This window comes from Papilio xuthus, unplaced genomic scaffold (genome assembly GCF_000836235.2).
Source record: "Papilio xuthus unplaced genomic scaffold, Pxut_1.1 DF826923.1, whole genome shotgun sequence".
NCBI classification, from domain to species: Eukaryota; Metazoa; Arthropoda; class Insecta; order Lepidoptera; family Papilionidae; genus Papilio; species Papilio xuthus.
The window spans coordinates 982,280-1,002,502 of NW_013531726.1; the positions used below are offsets into that span (position 1 = coordinate 982,280).

At 32.6% G+C, this 20,223-nt stretch overlaps 1 protein-coding gene across 1 annotated transcript in view; it reads left to right on the forward strand.

Moving 5' to 3' along the window:
• The first annotated feature begins 6,374 nt into the window (after positions 1–6,374).
• LOC106122313 (uncharacterized) overlaps positions 6,375–20,223 on the forward strand; it is a 35,293-nt gene continuing 21,444 nt past the window's right edge. Inside the window, exon 1 of the mRNA XM_013318252.1 lies at positions 6,375–6,584. The gene's annotated coding sequence lies outside the window, so the exon portion shown is untranslated. The remainder of the gene's footprint in view (positions 6,585–20,223) is intronic.

Below are 20,223 nucleotides of genomic sequence, written 5' to 3' on the forward strand. Positions count from 1 at the left end.
ATCTACTGGGGGCAAGACGAATGGACAGTAAACACAAATACCATATAAGGATAAACAAACATTCAGTAAAATTTACTTATATTCAAATGCAAGTAACCTAAAATAGAAAACACATATTATGTTTTTCATGACAGACACACACTAACGTGTGTGATAATTTTTACTTTAGAAATAGGTTGTATCGGCATGGTAATTTAAGACCTAACTGGCAGACGCCCTCGACTTCGTCCGCGTAGTAGCCAATGTGTTCTTCCAGACTATGTTCTACTCAACGAGATCTGTTTAACTGTATTAGAGATACCTACTAATAAACAGCCATCAATCTGAATTTTCGTACGTAAAATACTAGTAAGATAATTAATATTTACAACTGCATTCCTAATTAAGTTTATTTTGTAAAGGTTGACTATGGCCTAATCACCCTTAACTTAGGGTAGGCTCCGAGCCCCTCGGTGGGGACGTATAGTGAGCTGATGATGAGTAAAGGTTGGTGAAAATTGTCACGTAAATTGGTCAAAGCGATGTTTTGCCCATAGACATCTGCATTTGCGTTGTCTGCCTTTAATCGACAGAGGAGTGGAAGCACAGAAAGAGAATATTTCCCTTTCCGATGCGTCGTTGCTGGCTCTACCACTTAATAGCAAATGATTTCGCAATTTACTCTACACAATGAAAAGTTGTCGAATGATTTACAGTAACTTTTTCTGTTTTTAAACAAATGAATTCGCAATTTTAAATAATGTTAAGTCATTTCAGTTTTGACCCGACACATCGCTTTTGCAGTAAACGGCGTTTACTCATGATATTTTCTGAAATAGCTCTTTGTTGAGATTCTCACGTTTGTATAAAATGCAAACATCATTGGTAGGCATTTATAACGTATTTTCTACTCATAAAAATGTTGTCTCGGTTGAAATATTAGAAATGTATAATAGTTTTTTTTTTATTATACTCGTATGAACAATGAAGAAAAAAAGCTGTCATCTCATATTTAAGTTATATAGAAATTCTGTTAATAAAATTAGGCATCGTTCCAAAAGCGCTTTTCTGTACGAAGTGAACGCTTTCTTTTGCCAAATCTCGGGACATGGCTTATCGGAGCCTAGAATTTTGGAGCCAGGATATTATGTAATTGCGACTGACGAATTCGTATTATCCAATATAATTTTGGTCTTGACAATGACCAAGATTTATACGGTCCATTATACGCTACTTTTTAAATTCTGCGCAAACGAAGTCTCGAGGAATCTCTAGTTTAATATAAATTTATAGTGACATTTTTTGAAATCAACCGTTGCACATGCAATTGCAGATGCGTTGTCTTACCTTTTAATCCTATTATATTAGATTATTTTCCCTTTTCCGTATATCCCCTAATCTCGAAAATCTACTTCCATTTCCCATTCTTTCCTTATTAGAAACAGGGTTGGAAGGGTAAGAAGACAAAAGCCTACGGTTCGCAGACACATCAGGCGGAACGCGGTCTTGCTTCCACTTCATACCTGTGTTCTGTGTGGTCGTGGTATTTCACCGGGCGAACCGGCTAATTCGTGTGAAGATATTAAAGCGGGCTCTACCACTGTTAAACATGCTCTATCTATCTTTAAGAATATTATCAATGCTTTAATAAATAGAGTTGCAAAGTTAATAAATCATACTCCATGTTGTACCGGAGTTGAGATGCGTACATAAACCCCGCGCCCTTATCATGCCTACACTGTGATTAATATCCTCTCTGTATGTTTAAATGTAAAACATTTTATAACGTAACCTCTTTTTTAATTTTGTATAAAAATATTATTTTTATCTCTCTTTTTGTTAAGATAATAAGAGTTTTATACAATGTTTTTCCAATGGAAACTGACGGGAAATTATAAACGTGCGTAAAATGAACACCAACGTAAAGTGAACACCAATTTGCCCTTCAAACTTAAAGTACATAAATTGTTTCAAAAATTCAATTGTTTTGTGCCAAATAATTCGGTACCGTATGTTAACATATACTAGCTGTCGACCGCAACTCCGTCCGCGCGAAATTTTAAAAAAAACTTAATAAGTAGCCTTTGTATTCTTCCAGACAATGTTCTACGTCTGTGCCTAATTTCATCAAGATCTTTTCTTCATTTTCTTTTTGCGAACTCTAAATGCAATCTAGAATTTTTTAACTTAAATTGCAGTTTATTTCATTTAAATATGACTAAGCCGGTGTTATTTTCAATGTTCTCTCCTTTTTACCTTTGAATTATAATATCAATGTAATTAAGAGATCATAAGAAACACATTGATATACAGGTTGTCCAGTAAAATTGATAATCCTGAAACCTCCTGTAGTTTCTGAACCTTTGATGTTTGCACTTGATTTAAGGATTATTAATATTTCGGGACACCCTGTATGTTTCCTTAACTTTATTTCTTGAACACATACAAAACTGATTCTTTGTCTTTTTATTCATCCTATCAGTATTAAATTTTATGTGTTGGTACTAACGACTTTTTATATAAAATAGCTTTTTATTTCTAGACTAATAAAGAGACAAAATATTCGTCTAGTTAATTAGAGTTCTAAAATCTCTGCAACAGCGATTGCAGCAATCGCGCTGTGAAAGTGTAAAATACAGCAGCATTTCTCTTAGTTTATGTACTCGGAGTTAATTAATTGTTTTTGTTAGTCTAACTTAAGCGTGACTATTTTATTACTTGTAATTTTTATAAGCTAATGTTATAATTAAAATTGTAGATAAATAAGAAAAAAAAATTTTATTTCATCGTATTGAAACTGGACAATTGTCAAGTAATAATTTACCAAAATCTCGTCCAATGATCAAAATAAAATTTTTAAGCTTAGCCTATAATTTTTTTTAATTAACAATTTTTTGATTTCGCTTCGCCTTTACAAAATAGTAGGGTAAATTTTAACGATTCACAAATTAAAATTGTTGACATTTTATCTGATTAGTCGGATTAAAAACTGTCAAAGTTCACAAACGGATGGTGACATAAACATTTGACTGCACAACTAATCTACGGATCATGTGTATGTGTTATGTTGTACATATGTATTTAACCGTATAAGTACATATAACAGCCGTTTTGGCAGTGCAACGCTACTTCCTTGCCAGTAAGGTCAAGTGTTATGGTCTAAATTTACATAACTGCGCGAAATGGTCACCTTTGGTATTGATAATCCACAAAAATTACTGTCATGAATAGAAAGAGGTCAGTTATGCTATAGTATAGGCCTCAAAAAACTCAGAAGAAAATTGGTATGAACCAAAGGCTATATGTCTCAAACAAGGAATTCAAACATAATCTAAGTTAGGAAGACGAGGCCATAATCAACCAAGCAGAACCAGGAGGTATTTAAGTAAATATGTTTGCAGATATGTGCAGTTTGCATTACGTTTTGTTTGACTTTATGGACTATTCTTACGGTGAAATATTACGTTAATTAAAAACTAAGCACACTTAACTTAGATTACGTTAAATAATGATCAGAGAGTAGCTACTTTTAAGTTTGTAAAATCTAATTTGAATTTTGAAATTTTATTTCTTCTTTTATTTCCAATTTAATGAAATCATTAAAATGAAAAAATAAACACCCTCTATATAACTTTATAGAAAATACAAAAACAATTAAGTAATAAAAATTCTAATATTTCTTATAAATATTGTTCTGCGGCATAGTATTATATAACATAGAGTTAATAATCATAGTGTAGATAGTCGTTACTATCAAGTAATTAATTTTAGGTCACCGAGCGAGGACGGTAGTTAATATGAAATTAATTAAACAGTTTAGACGTCATCAATACTCGTCTATTAATGAGCTATACATGGTGTTTTAATAAAATTATATTACAAATTTAATATTTTAATTTATATTAAGTACGAAAAAATAACTTCTCTTTAAAAGCAAATACTACTTGAGTTAAAAATAAATGTTTGTAATTATATGTACCTTAAAGTAGAATCAGGCCATAAGCTAATGGTGTAGCTTAAATTATGAAAACTAGCGACTTCATACGCGCGAAATAAAAAAAATATTAGCCTATGACTTCTTCCAGGCGATGTTCTATATCTATGCCAAATTTCAGCGATATCCATTCAGCCGCTCTGGAGATACCTTCAAACATCCATCCATGCATACATCCACCAATCCATCCATCCACAAACAAATATGATGCAATATTGTTCTAATCAAAATGATAAGTTCTTTGAATTATATTTTAAGCGTCAATAGCCTAATGGTTAAGGGTACGGATTTCTGATCACGAGGTCGGGGGTTCGAATCCCGCCATTCGACTATTGTCGTAAACCTAGCACAAGCCTAGAGCTCAGTTGGAATGGTAAAAGAAATATTAGTTAATTTACAAAAAATCTACTAATATTTTTAATAAAAAAAATACATATTAAACTAAAAATGAAATAATCACTAAGAAAAACTGCTACTTCTCAAGTCTTTTCTTTTTAATGGTCCACGTTTTTGTTCGTTTGGACTTTGACCTGTGATTTGAAGTTTTTTTTCTTTGTTCGTAACTTAACGGCTACGAAACTGAAAAGGTCGAAACAACAGTTTCTTTGATCCCACGTAAATATATGAAAAATATTTTCTTTTTATTCTATCTTACTCTTACTAATATTATAAATACGAATGTTTGGATGGATGGATGTTTGTAGGTATCTCTAGAATGACTGAAATTTGTCATATATGTAAGCACATAGTCCGGAAGAACACATAGGCTAGTAATTTTTTTTTTTTTTAATACCGCGAAGACGGAGTCATAGGCGACAGCTAGTGATAAATGTATTTGTTTTGTATTTATGTTAGACAAATTGTTATTTTTTACGCTTATTAGGCATTTTTTTTTATTTATTTGCAAATTGTGACATTTGATCTATACAAATATAAAATATTGTCAGACAGCCCATCGTGTGTAGCGAATGGTTGTAAATAATTTAAAAAAAGTATGTGTTCACTATAGATTGATATGTTTTAATATGTTGAAGGAGGTTTAATGTCCGCTTTATTCCCATACTAGCGGTCGACCGCGACTCTGTTTGCGCAAATTAAAAAAAACATAATTAGTAGCATATATGTTCTTCCAGACTATATTCTACAATTATGCCAAATTTCATCGAAATTCATTGAGCCGTTCTATAGATACCTTCAAACAAACATCCATCTAAACATTAGCATTTATGATATTAGTAAGATTAGCGTCAAAGTAATTATAAGGTTAGCACCTACTTTTTCATGTCGGTGTCCAGTAATTGCGACGAAATGAAGCGTGCAATCCTTTGTCGAGCTCGAACTAATGCGGGCCGCCGACATAGATCTCTAAATACTTGAACCTTTCTTTTGCTCATGTTATCTTTAGGAACTATTCTTTAATGCCAATTACAAGAATGCTTTTCTGGAAGCATGTATGTGTTTCATTATGATATTTTGTTTCTTATTCGTCATATTAGTTATGGAGATACAGTATGTGCCTTTTTTGTTAATTAATTTAATTATTAATTAACATATTTCAATTCTTACTAATTATTAACCAATTGTATTACTTTAAATCAGATGTAATCCAAATTAATTGGAAATTTACCGTTAATCTTTTATTTAATAATATAAATTATTCGAACATAACTTATACTACGTTACATTCTTGCTTAAACCTTTTGACGTTTTCGAATATAGGTTACATAATAATAGCTAGATATTTGAATCTATCTTACCCAACATTTCTAGGCCTTCAGACTTGACCTTGAAACATCGACCTTGGAATCTTATCATTCGAGTAACTCGATCCATAAAGGATTTATGCAGAGATGATAAGTTGAATTTTGTAGGTTACGTTTTGATATATAATGTCAAGGTCAAATCACATTTTAAAAAGAAATAATGTTTGCGTTTCGTTTTGAGAAATAATATAATTTTTAATTAATATGGTTTGTGTGTACTTTTTATCGTTGGTTTCTGAGACCAAAATCCGTGTATAAAACATACTGTGACCTCTGTATTGTATAAAAATGTTGATTTCAGAAACCAATGATTAAAATTTAGATAAATAAAATAATAGAATGTCGATAATTTATAGTCTTAAATATCAAGCAAATATTTAGTATGTATGAAAAATTCTAACAAAGTGGGAACAGTGTGTGTAAGGTTGCACAGAATAGCGGTACGCGTGGTTGTTAATTTATATTATTAATAAAAACTTTTTAAAGATAAATAAATATAAATTCATTTCTCCAACTACGTTTAGAACGTGAGAAATGTTTTATGAAAGTTCTCTATATGGGATTAAGCTGCCGGTCTTAAGTTCGAGCTTGCGCGTTCCAACCTCCGTTTCGCCACGAGTCAGTCGCACTACGCCTGCCAACATAGCCACTACTGCGCAGAGCTTTTACACAGAGCTTTCTAGTGGAGCTTTTACGTGCTTCCTCCGACGCAACTTTGTAGTGAATAAAATATATTGTGTTGGTGTTAGTGAAGTTTGAAAGTGATCACAGGATGTGTTGTAATTATTTTATGTTGAACAAAATTTATTTAATTTTTAAAAACAAACGATGACCTTTAAATTTAGCAGGTGAGTTGTGTATTTTTAATTTGCTTCTACAATTTTAATAAGCGTTTTGTGAAAGCGTGTTAATTAACATGTGTGCTCGGCTATGTATTTGATTTTAATTATGTTAAGATATATTAATTATTTATTTTACAATTTAATTATATTTATTATTAATTATATTATTTAATAAAATTATCTGTCAATTATTTTTGTAACTTATTATTATTTTAATTAAAATTATAATTATTTTAAATAAAGAACTTAATTGGTAATTGTTCTGATAAAACACAGCATTATTAATCGATCAGTTAATACAATAATTGAAATATTATTAGTAATATTGTATTTGTAAATGAAAGTTAATTGTTTGGTTCAATGTAAAATTTACAGTTCGGGGATTTATACAATGCGGTACTATTAAACCACACATAATCTTGAAGCTTTAGGTTTATCTATAAAGATCCACGTTGCACAATTGAGCGAGAAACTCAAAAACTACTGAAGTGATTTTCGAGCTTTTATTAAAATAAAGCTCCTGTTTTAAGTAGCGAAGTTTGGTTAGGTTTGTAGTGCAGAGAACTACTAAAGTAGATTCTTAAAATATTTTTATTTTCTTGTATAATGTTAAAATCATATTCTGTTAAATGTAAATATTTAAAGATAAGTTAGTGCAAATGTTTTATCTATATTTGAACCTTTATCTAGAAGTATATACTTCATTCCTTTTTCAAAGGTTAAGGCTGTTCTTTCGATTCTCTCTCGCTTGAAAAAGCACCCCTCAGACGAAACGGTATTCCTTGTTAAATATAGATTAAATTCATTCAAATAAAAGATCAAATTTTTCAATCTGCAACACTGATTTTCAATTCTATGAGAATATCAGAGAGGGCTTAAGTCGCTTATCATGTTCGTTAATTAAAAATAAAATCCAATCTTTTATATTTTTATAATACATTTCTTAAACGAGTCTTTTTTTAGATTTGATATTTTGATGGGTGTTTTTTTTTATATCATAATGTGGCAAACGAGCGAGCGGCCACCTGAAATCGCTGAAATATCGAAGCGACCGTTGCCCATAGACATACGCAATTGCATATGCGTTACCTACCTTTAATCGATAGAGGAGAGGATGCACAGAAAGAAAATATTTTCCCCTACCATGCATCTTCTCATTCGGAAAGTCCACTTCCACTTCCCATCCTTTGAGAAAAAGGGTGGGAAGGGAGAGAGGACTAATTTTGGCCTCCGGGACGCACACTCACCAGACTGTACGCGGAATAGCTTCCACTTGACGCCTGTCTTCTGTGTAGTCATGGTATTTCACCGGGCGAGCCGGGACAATTCTTGCGAAGATGTTAAAGCGGGCTCTACCACTGGTTATCTTTTTTTTGTGTGATTGCATATTTTTCTAGTTTCTTGTTGGTTTTTCATAACACTCAATATAATTTAACAACACTTATCGTTAGCTTTGGCGCAGTCTAGCCTATAATAGGAATAGACTGGTACACAACTGTAATGCTCAACTGGCCTTCCATTTTATTAGCATTGTCTTGTCTATTTATACTTAAGCTTCCAACTCTACAGCGATCTTAATGCGGCTTTCAATTGATGACAGGTTAACCTTTGTCATATGTTGATATTCGACTTCTAGGAGTCGTAACTAATAAGAAAAATATCTAGACAAGCTTGCTATTTGACACGTTCCTAGTTCAACGAATTGTTCTAATTAACCAAATATTATAAGATCATTAGCTGTCACCCGCGACTCCGTCTGCGCGGGATTAAAATTGGATGTTGGCCGATTCTCAGCCCTACTCCATATGCTCACAAAATTTCATGAGAATCGGTCAAGGCGTTTAGGAGGAGTATGGGAACGAAAATTGTGACACGAGAATTTTATATATAAGATTGGGAAAGTATCACTGTGGATAGCATTGGGGAAGGCTAATATCCAGCTATGCGCAAAGGCTGATGATGATTGACATAAACTATGGAGTTTCCAGCTTGGGGTTTCCAGTGTCGAAACGCCAGAAAAACACACAATTTTTTTTACAAAAGAATTTTAAGGGATGACATTTTTTTAAGTGTTTAGCAATAGAAATTTGCAACATATTTCCATACTTTATATAACAATGTTGGATCATACAATTTTTTACCTGAAAAGACATTCCTAATGTCAAATATGACGAAGGATAAGCCTTAATGTGGGTAATAATTTTTGCTCAACTTTTTTGTGACATACGAATTGGAGACATCTCTGCCAGGTCAGAGTATTTGCTTTGTGATTGAACACAACTAGATATCTACTATCAACACTTAGTGATGTTAAATGATTACTTAAACATCAATTTAGTGTAATTTAAGTAAGCGAAAATTGCACTTATGTTGTTAAAATATCATACAAATCTGAGTGTGACAGACCCTGTTAACTTAAAATGTGGTTTACTATAAAGCGCACTTTGGTAGTTTTATTTCGTGAACAACAATGTGTACATCTGACCTACAAACTTTGTTATCACAGTTGTAAATCTGATTTTATTTCTTATAAGTGTGCCCGCGAGTTCGTCCTCATGAAATACTGTCTTTGAACAGCGCGCGGTACAGTACTTGGACATTGCATCATTACTTTATTTTTCTAAAATAAACGGAGGCAAAGTTACTCCTTATTACTTTACTGCCATTAGAAGTCTCTCCAAAATCGGGCCAGCGATTTCAGAGATTATTTGGAACAAAAAGACAGACACACAAAAATAGTAAAAAATATTAATTTAATATTACAAACAGACACTCCAATTTTATTTATATGTATAGATGCATAAATAATTTCCCGAGCATTTGACAAACATTTGCACGTTGTATTCAATTTACATTTCCATAAAATGATACAACGATTCGAGACAAAAACTTAGTTGTATTTATTTCCTACTGTCATTTACTTTAGTAATGTTACTATTATGCGATTGTTTAGATGAATGGATGGATGGATGTTTGAAGGTATCTCCGGAATGGCTGCATGGATCTTGCTGAAATTAGGTATAGATATAGAATACAGTCTGAAATGACACTTAGACTACTAATTATGTTTTTTTTTCCGTGCGGACGGAGTCGCGGGTGACAGCTAGTGAAAAATCTTTACTATAATTCAGACTCATATTTTTAAACAATAATACAGTATGTTACAAAACAATACAAAATATAATGACATTTAATGTAATAATGGTTAGAACATTCAACAACACAAAAAGCTCTCGGGCGGACGTATTATGTTTCGGTCAAAATTTTCTGAGTTCGCTTTCAATTCAACACTCCCTTTGTTTTAAAAATTAAAACGACTTTTTTACGTGTTATTTTTTGTTAGTATGTAATATATAAAATACGTTCGTTTGCTTGATATGAAGAATTAAATGAAAATTAAACTGCTTTTATGAAACATTTAGCGTCTCTCAAAGTACCTGAAAGGTACAGGTAGATACGTAAAGGTACTGACGCAGTTTTTACCATACGTATCCATTGGCTCGCACCGGACGCATCGCACGCACGACTCGCCACGGATTTCAGTTTACTTTGTATGATGAACAAGCAACCCGTTGCGAGCCGTTTATGCGGTGAGGTCCTATGGACGCGTACCTTTATAGTACACTTTGTTCCAAATAAAGTTTATGATTTTGTAAACAAATGATATAATTTTTACATTTCAAAGTATAAAAAAAAACTTTTATTTATCGATATTAACCATAATTTACTATGATATAGTGTAAATACCGCTTTCAATAGAAAAAGACGTCTGTAGATTTATGTAGATGTTACGCAGATCAGTAAACGTGAGATGGATTGTAACATTCAACGGTAACATGGTAACTATTTTTATGTTACAAATATGTATAATTCTTGTCACATTTTTACGTTATCTAAAATTCCTAACCCAAATATAACATTTAAAAAAATTTATAACGTACTTTTATATTTTCCAAAAGTGTTAAGGGTTATTTTTGCGTCGTGAGCTCTTTAAATTTATTATAATTAATTCTCGGTGTGATATAAAGCGGCCATGTTTAATGATAACAGGATTTTAAATTAAGGGACTAATATTATGACCCTTTTATAATTATGAACAAGGATATGGCTCTCCTCATGACATAGGTTCGATTCCTAAATATTTTCATTCAATTAATTTTATGCGCTTTCGTTTTAATAATAGATGTTATACTCGTAGTAGAGTGGAGTAGAAGAAATTAATAAGAAAGCTAACCTCTAGACCAAAGAGACACAGCTTGTGTCTCTTTGGTCTAGAGGTTAAAGAAAGATAGAGAGAGAGTTGATACCTGGGACTTTAGATTTGTTCTCTATTTTATCCTTCTAAATTAAAATTAAAAAAAAATAGTTTATATATGATGTTTCTATCAATAAAAGATAATCTTAACTAAGATTACAAACGCTATTGTTTGTATGTATGTAGGTTCTGAATAAACTTAGTATATGTGTAGAACTTTCTGAAAAAATACATAGGCTACTAAACAAGCTTTGTTTTATTGTGCGCGGACACAGTCGCGGGGAACATATAGTGTTATCATAAAGTATTCTGTAAGTTTTTTTGTACATCACTTTTACATTCTTTTCTATAAAATAGCTGCACATATGTACATAATATGACATATATATTCACATTAATTATTATTAACTTAGAAATAAGACACTTTATCTGTGGACCTAGCACGAAAGTGACAATCGCCTATTATCGTTTTCATTAAATTTGCGTTAAAATTTGTGCAGTGTTATCGAGTAAACAATTCTCACTAATTTTGTCATAATTGTGTCATCAATACGAAAGCACTTGTCGCAAATATTCGTACTACGTCCACTAAACTCCACTATTAACATATTTTACTTTGACTTACAAATGTAAATTCACAATTAAACTGAAAAGTCGTACGTTTTAAAAATAAAAGCAAATTGCCTGGAACGCATTAAAATTTCTCATTTCACGTCGCAGCGTGCGGTGAATACTAACGTATGTACGATCATTAGCCGCTGTTTGCAGAAACTGTAATGCATTTCTGACGACCAGAGAACTGTTTTCCCCCAATTTTAGGGTAATATTCACAACGCGGCCAACAATGTTTTGATATGTTTTCTTTATGCTCTTAAATAGACGGAGAACTGTGGACCTACAACGAATATTTGTGATGCCGCCTTCATATCGTCAGCGTCAATTATGTGAAAGTTAGTATAAGATATTTGCCTTTTAAGAGCCTATCTATATCTGCACTCATTTTAATATAAATTTTTTGGATCGTTGAGGATTATTTTCAAGTGAGAATCGTTATTTTTGTATATAATACTGTGAAGCGGAAAGCGTGTAATCGTACTATAGGAGGCCTTGGGCCTTCGTTCAGCATTCGACTGACGTAGGCTGATGATTCTGGCGATACTGTGGAATTCCACTGACGATGCATTTTCATTAATAAACCTATCACTAAACTTATGTATAATCATCTAAAAACTTACTTATATTTGTCTATTTTGGGACCGACTAGTTTAGAGACCATCGGGGTCCCTTCATCGGAGTGTGTGGGACCCTGAGAGCGCAGGCGTGCAGTGAGCGACGGGCCGCGTCTGCAAAATAATACCAGTCCCACTCATCCCGATGAGGCCTCAAGATGGGCTCTAAAGTACTCGGTGAAGACAACAAATTATTTACTAAGTTTGTTTTTAAATTTAGCGAGGACGAAGTCGCAGGCAAAAGCTAGTCTTTTTCTAGATTGAAGTAAAAGGCACATTTTAAAGTTCTTCTTTTCAATGTCTAAATTTTTTTTTAATTTTTGGTATATACTGTAAAAATAATGATGTAACTTTCTCAAAATAAATGTTAAACTCAATTTGTATTATTATTTCTTATTCACGAGTCGTGAGGAATTAAGTACGTGCATAAAATATTAGAAATATTTAAAGACTCAGGACGAATATAAATGAGATTAACAACAAACTTTTATTGAAAATATTAACTTTATATTAAGTTAAATTTGGCGTATTTTGACATTTTACTGTATAATTTTATTTCAAGTGACATTTGAAAATATCATATTATTTTTACTTATAATAATCTGTATATATATAATTCTTCTGTGAGTGTGTATGTCACTGAACTTCTCTCAAACGACTGGACCGATTTTGATGAAATTTTTTGTGTGTGTTCAAGGGGATCTGGGGATGGTTTAGATTCACAATTTTGTCCGCTGGACAATGTTTTTTTTATTAATTTTTAATTTATTAGTAGTTGTTGATTTTGGAATGTTTTACATTGGATCCGACAGACGGCGCTACCATCGCAGTGTCAAATTTTAAATAATATTCGAATTTTCACATTAAAGACGTGTAGACAGGACAACGTCTGTCGGGTCCGCTAGTTTTATATAAAAAACTGGATGTATATTTTTGTAAGTGGCATATAGTAATAATATAGGCAGATAAATATTATGACATACATGAAATCTTTTGACTACATATTTTTTTCTTTCTTTTTTTTGGGACTTTCGTTCTTTTGAACACGTCAGATCTATAACATTCAACTTAGGAGCTAATTACAACTACAATTATACAAGCAAACAACAAAACAATTAAAAAAAAACAATGATATTAACAAAAAGAAAAAATAATATATTTATAATTTCTATTTTTTTTTAAAAAGCTGACCTAAACAAGATCAAATCTACGTGTTGTAATTTTGTTGAAAAAACAAGAAATTTTAAAGAAAAGACTGTAAACATCTTGTACGTTGGACAATTTATTCATAACCTTAAATATTTCATGGACCATCTCCGAGACGGCAGAAGTTGGATAAATTCATAATTTAAGTTGATTTCTTCACGCCGCGTCGCTTGCATACTTTCACTTCCCCTCACTTTCATTTCACCCTCCCTAAGTACACTATCGGTAGTGAAAAATGTAAATTTTTAATTCCTAAATATTCTTTTAATGTAACTGAATAATTTAAGAACAATTTAAGCATTCCATCGGCGATGTTGCAAACAATTACAGTCAGTTTCAAATACTAACAGTATTAAACACTTAAAAAACATATTATGTTCCTACTTTTTCTCGTAATAAAAACATTGGAGCTTTCTCTATAAAATTAGACAATGATTTTAAAATCATTTAAGCACATTGGATCAGATTTTTAACTTCCTGCTTCGCACAGCACTGTTGTGGAATGGTCTATCCTCGGCGGTATTTCCAAACCGCTACGACTTAGGGTCCTTCAAGAAGCGGGCGTATCACCATCTCAAAGTCCGGCAACGCATCTGCGGTTCCTCTGGTATTGCTGATGTCCATGGGCGTCGTTGAACACCTCGGCGCTCCCGCTGCTCGTTTCCGTCGTTCTGTAAAAAAAAACTTGTCATAGTTTGTGTTGCATCAAAGTACAATGAATAGTAATATCTGTAGTTATGACACATTACTCTGTGTTTAAGTACAGAGTAAGCTACTCTGCAGTTTCGTGATAAGTAACGAGAAATGGTGACCCAGTTCCCAGTTCCCAGTTCAGTCACGATGCTTTCTTTCTGTACGCAACGTTGACATTGTACATACATGTTTATATACGAATGTATACAAATCTTACTAATATTATAAATGCGAATGTTTAGATGAATGGATGTTTGTTTGAATGTATCTCCAGAACGGCTGAACGGATCTCGTTGAAATTTGGCATAGATGTAGAGTATAGTCTGAAAGATAACATAGGCTACTAAATAAGGTTTTTTTTAAACGGGCGATTAGTTTTTTCAATGAAATTAAAGTATTTTTCTATAATTTGAAATACGCTGAATTTTAATTTTAAAACATATGTAAAAAGATAAAAAAAATTTAATTGTCCTTAACTTGTAACTTTATTTTGTTTCAGTGTCCTATAAAAAAGCTAAACTTTAACATATTTTCATTTCACATTAAATTAAAAAAGTAATTCCACTTAAAAAATAAACCTTCAATCGTATGGGAAAGGCATAAAACATTTTTTTTATTGCATACTTATTTTACACGGGCTTTAGTCGAAAACTTTTTACGACATATGAAATTGCGTGGATTTGTGTAACATTGTTACTTTGAATTTCCAAAAACTCTTGTACTATAAAAGCATGCCATCCCTCTCATCCTCGTAGAAAAGACAGAGACAACAATATGTTTGAATGTAAGTAAGCAGTATAAGAGTAGTGTGTTAATTCTTTAGAGGAAGTGTAGGCGGTTTTATTTTTTTTCTACTTTCCGGGTATTGTGGCAAAGTTTTAATACAGTTTGCAGTCTTTACGGCTCTCTGGAGAGGGAGAGGGGAGATGCAATTATAAGACCAAGTAACTGTTGTTCATCTCGATTTTACTACGGGATAACAAAAACAAGTACTAACAATTTATGCAGGAATTGTAAAAACATGTTTTTCTATTGCATATTAAATAATAAGCTGCACTTGTATTTATTTCGACTATACAAAAAAAATCTTTATCGGTTTTCAGCTTTAAAAAGTAGCCTCTAGAGCATCGTAATTTACTCTTTGAACTAAATAAAAAAAACATTAAAAAAGTCGTCAAAACTTCTAAGGTTTTTTTTTGGAAAAAATAAATGAATTATTTGAAATATATTATATTGTTTATGTAAATAACAAAGAGATATTTCTATTGCCTTCTAGCAAATGAAATGTCCTTAACCCAGTTCCAAGCTCATATTTATTCAGTTATTTGCAAATATCGACACATCCCTTAGTACAACATACAACGTAACTTGGTAACTTGAAGGGTCCCTTAACACAATTTGATAAATACATACGGTACACACTTATACCGAACTCCTTGCATGTACACAACAACACGCATTTACACAGAAGTAACCATGTTACCGACCAATTATGAATATGACAATTTATAATTTGCCTAGACATATTTTAAAGATTTGAAAAATTGTGTATGGAATGAAATTATTCACAAAGTGAAGTAGATAAATATCGATATCATAATATGGTTTGAGATTTAATTAACCTAGACACTTTTTTGGCTGCATTGTTCATAGCCAAAGAACTGTGATAAGAGCTAACTAGAGATTACCAATTTTTTTCTCCCACATCTCACTCAAAATGTCTATCTGCTTATTACCCGTCATCTCCAACTATCACAAACTGTGAACATGTCATCCGGTATACAACATCGATTTTAAACATTGCTTAGGCAAATTACAAACTGGTGGTATTCACAAATGATCGGTAACATAAATGGTTACATAGAAGTCCGTGTGAGGATTTCGGTGTGAACGCGTACCGTTTCTAATTGTATTATAACTTCATCGTAAGTTTGCTAATGTTTATTGTTTAGCGAAGTCGGCCTGAGTGAGGCGTAGCTAAACATTACTAAGTTCTGTTCCCCGTTTTCTACCTCATTAACAAAGGCCTTAATTAATACATACTGTGATCATTAATTATACAGGCTCTTTGATACAATTTGTTACAATGTGTTAGATATATGAAAAGGCTTTTATTTTTTTTATATATAAAGGAAATTACTTTTATGTTACTGAGACAATGCTGTATGTAAACGAGTTTAGGTAATTGCATAGATTCAATATGAATACATTGTCGATTTATAGTTTTTCTTGCAATATTTTTTAATAATGATAAAAATACTAAGACTTAAATAAATTGTTATATTTAAATAACTGTAGTCCTCGACTCCGTGCGTAGCTTATGTGTTCTTGAAGACTATTTTCTATATCTATGCCGAATTTCAGTAAGATCTATACAGCCGTTCCAGAGATTCATTCTAACATCCATCCATCCAAACATTTGCATTTTTTTTATTTCATAAGGTGGCAAACGAGCGAGCGGCCACCTAAAATCGCTGAAATAGCGAAGTGACCGTTGCCCATAGACATACGCAATTGCATATGCGTTGCCTACCTTTAATCGATGGAGGAGAGGATGCACAGAAAGAAAATATTTTTCATTTCCATGCATCCTCTGATCAGGAGAGTCCACTTCTTCTTCCCATCCTTTCCTTATAAGAAAAAGGGTGGGAAGGGAAAGAGGACTAAATTAGGCCTCCGGGACGCACACTCATCAGACGAAACGCGGAATTGCTTCCACTTCACGCCTGTCTTCTGTGTGGTCGTGGTATTTCACCGGGCGAGCCGGGACAATTCGAGCGAAGATGTTAAAGCGGGTTCTACCACTGTTAAATTATTATTGCATTTATAATATTTGTAAAAAGCAAGATTACAGACTACACTTAATTTGGTAAATCAAATCTTCTAAATACGTGGCATGTAAAAAATTAGGTATTGCTTGTCAAATTAATAACTGTCGTAGTTGTCAAATGTTCGGTGACATTAACAAAGTGTACAGTGCACGTATTTACGTCTTAACGTGATTATATGAAGATACGTGGTTCATTCACCTCTGGACAGTCTCAGTTAATTTGATTTAATAAGGATGAAATGGGTAGAGAAATATAATTAGCCCTTACATGTTCCCCGCTCGTCGCTCGTTATAACTGGCCCTTTGGGGTTATACAAAATAATTTACAAATTGGCAGCCGTTGGAGTTTATTATATAAGAAATAAAGATCTTTTTACAGTAAAATATTTTAAAGCCTGTAGCTTAAACGACTGAACTGGTTTTATTATATTTGGTATCATCATCATCAGCTATACGTCCCCACCGAGGGGCTCGGAGCCTACCCTAAGTTAAGGGTGATTAGGCCATAGTTAACCATGCTCGCCAAGTGTGGGTTGGTTGATTTCACACATATCTTTTAATTTCTTCTCAGATATGTGCAGGTTGCATCACGATGTTTTCCTTCACCGTAAGAACGTCGGATAAATGTACATATGTAAATCGGAAATCAAACAACACATTGGTACATGGCGGGATTCGAACCCGGAACCTGTAGATTGCAAGTCAAGTGCTTGACCACTGAGCCACCGACGCTCCTATATTTGGTATAATAGTTGCATTTTTTTGGTTTTTTAATACCAAATATTCAAACCTTCTAAAGTCGTATATTCATCATAAGGTATACACAAATCTTTACGAGTCTCAGGACAGTTATAAAATAATTATAGCTAAGAGTTGGAGTGTTATAATATTGCCTCTGAAGGGTCGTAAAGGCCTCAATGTGTTATTCATGAATAATTTTATGGTTAGGAATATTAACATTAATTATATTCAAAGGTGATCGAGAGAAAAACGTATTGTAGCATTCGTTGTGCTATATTTGGCTCGTTCACGTACCGACACGTGTTGCCGGCTCAAAGGTCTGACATCGACTGACGTCCCCTCTCTCCGGCATGTACTTATGGCGTGTACGCTCGAGACAAACAACACTACGTTTATGCATACACTACATCCCTTCCTTTTTTTAATATATTTAATCTTGCTAAGTATAGGTACTTGTATTCTAAAACTATCAATTAATGGAATACAAGTATACATGAAATTCTATATCCTAAGTTTCTCTACACTTCTACATGCATATCCATTTTGTAAGTTTAATAAACTTAGATTCAATAACAATTTTCTATAAATTCAATTAATAATTATTTTCACAACAACTGCATAGATATTTGTTACCATCCTATACTTATCTGCCATGTTTCCATTATTTCTTCCTTCTATATGCTCTACTTCCTTCCATTTGTTATTTAGAACGCGTCAGTGTCCCTCAATTCTTTTTAAATAAACTTATTTTCGTCTTGACATTTGTCACGTTAAAATATTCCGAACTTCAATATCGCCATCAAAACCTGTCTCTACGGTATGGGAAGCAGGATTTTAATTGACGCTTACTTTGTTATCTTTGTGTAAATTATTAATGTCGAAGCCAAATATTTTGCTAAAAAGTAATGTTTAATAATTAACAGTACTTAAAAGTACTTAACAGTTTGAATGTATCCTAGGCGTGATAATTTACGCTAGTAGTAACAATAAAATTTTACTCCCTACTATGAATGTTATGCACTGTAGACACAATACTAGTTGGTTGGAACACCAAAAGCTGTAACTGGTTGTGTGACCATTTAACTTGTTTACTTTTAAATTTTCAGATATAACTGTGCCCGCGACTTCGCTCGTACGAAATACTAACTTGGATAGCATTTCAATCACTTAATATTATTAAGTTTTATACTGAAACATATTAAACCCACAAAATACTTGCACAAACTTCACATATTCCAATACATCAAATTCAGTCCATGACAATGGTCCCAGGCTCCTGTCCATCAATGTACCAAACCTCATCCAAATCGGCCCGGCAGTTCCCGCTTGAAAGAAGGTCAGATAGACAGACAGACAGACAGATGAAGCCACCTTCGCATCAATAAGAATGTTCTGTCCCTATATTATGGAATAGTCAATGATAATTTTCTTTTTCTAATACATAACCTGAAAATGACTAACTTACTATGTTAACAATTTAATGTTTCTTTTCCTTCAAAGATGTTACATTTTCTATTGAATGAAGGTTTCAAAAGTCAAGACTTATACCTTTTTTTATATTTAATTACCAAATTTGTTTCCCAGCTTATTTGAGATCTTTCAACCCACAACACAGAGTCACTAACGGTATTTAATTATGTTGAACTTTATGTTTAACTTGATGGACAATATTTAAATGCCACTATAAGTTTCAATTTATCAGATGTTCAACCTATGTAACAATGAATTGCTAATGACTACTCTGAACATAGTAAAAGTCTTTTTCAATATAAGCGTAACATAATAAACATAAAGAGACAAACTCTTTGTCCCTTCTTTTCACAGGTCAGCAAATGAACTTGTCATTGCCGTTTATTCTCTAATGTTATTTACAATCAAACAGGTAGCTATTTCTGTGTGAAAATAGTTAAGTTATTTGTAGAATTAAGCGATAGCATTTTATTCCACAATCGTTTTTTATTCAGCTTATAATAATCCAAATGGAATGCCATTTAAAAGTAAAATTATATGTCAACAAGATCTCTTTGATTTTAAACACACTTTTAGGCGGTGTGTTAAAGTCGTTTTAATAAGTCGATAGTGCGATTTTGGTTCAATATTTCAGAAATCGGTATTTCTACTCCCTAAATTGAGTTTAAAGTCGTTAAAACTTTATTCAAATTGACTCACCAATTTTTTGCGGGTTATTGATAACAAAATCCAGCTTCAACATACCATGCGAGAAGTATGATATAGACCCGACTGCGACTAGTGTGTCCTCAGCGACGAGTTGCCTAAACAGCGACTGTTACAATGAATTCCTCCATGACTTGGTCCAATAATTATGCTATAAATAAAGCTATTTCAGAAAGAAAACATTAACCTTTATTTATTCTATTTTACGGCAACTGTAGCATGTCATTATCAAAGAAAAACACGTTTCCGCTCTTATTTTTACCAAATTAGAGCAATAAAATCAATTTCAGATGTATTTTAAATACAGAGTCATCTATCGCCGGAAGCGGAAACTACTTATCTGTTTCACAATTATTGAATCGAAATTCGTTTAGTGCACAGTACATCGCGAGATTTAAACTTACATATACTCGTAGTTAATAGTATCTCTGGAAACTTCACCAATCCAGCATTAGCCACGGATTCGTTAATAAAGCCAATTATGATGACTTTAGTAACTGGCAATATAATATTAGA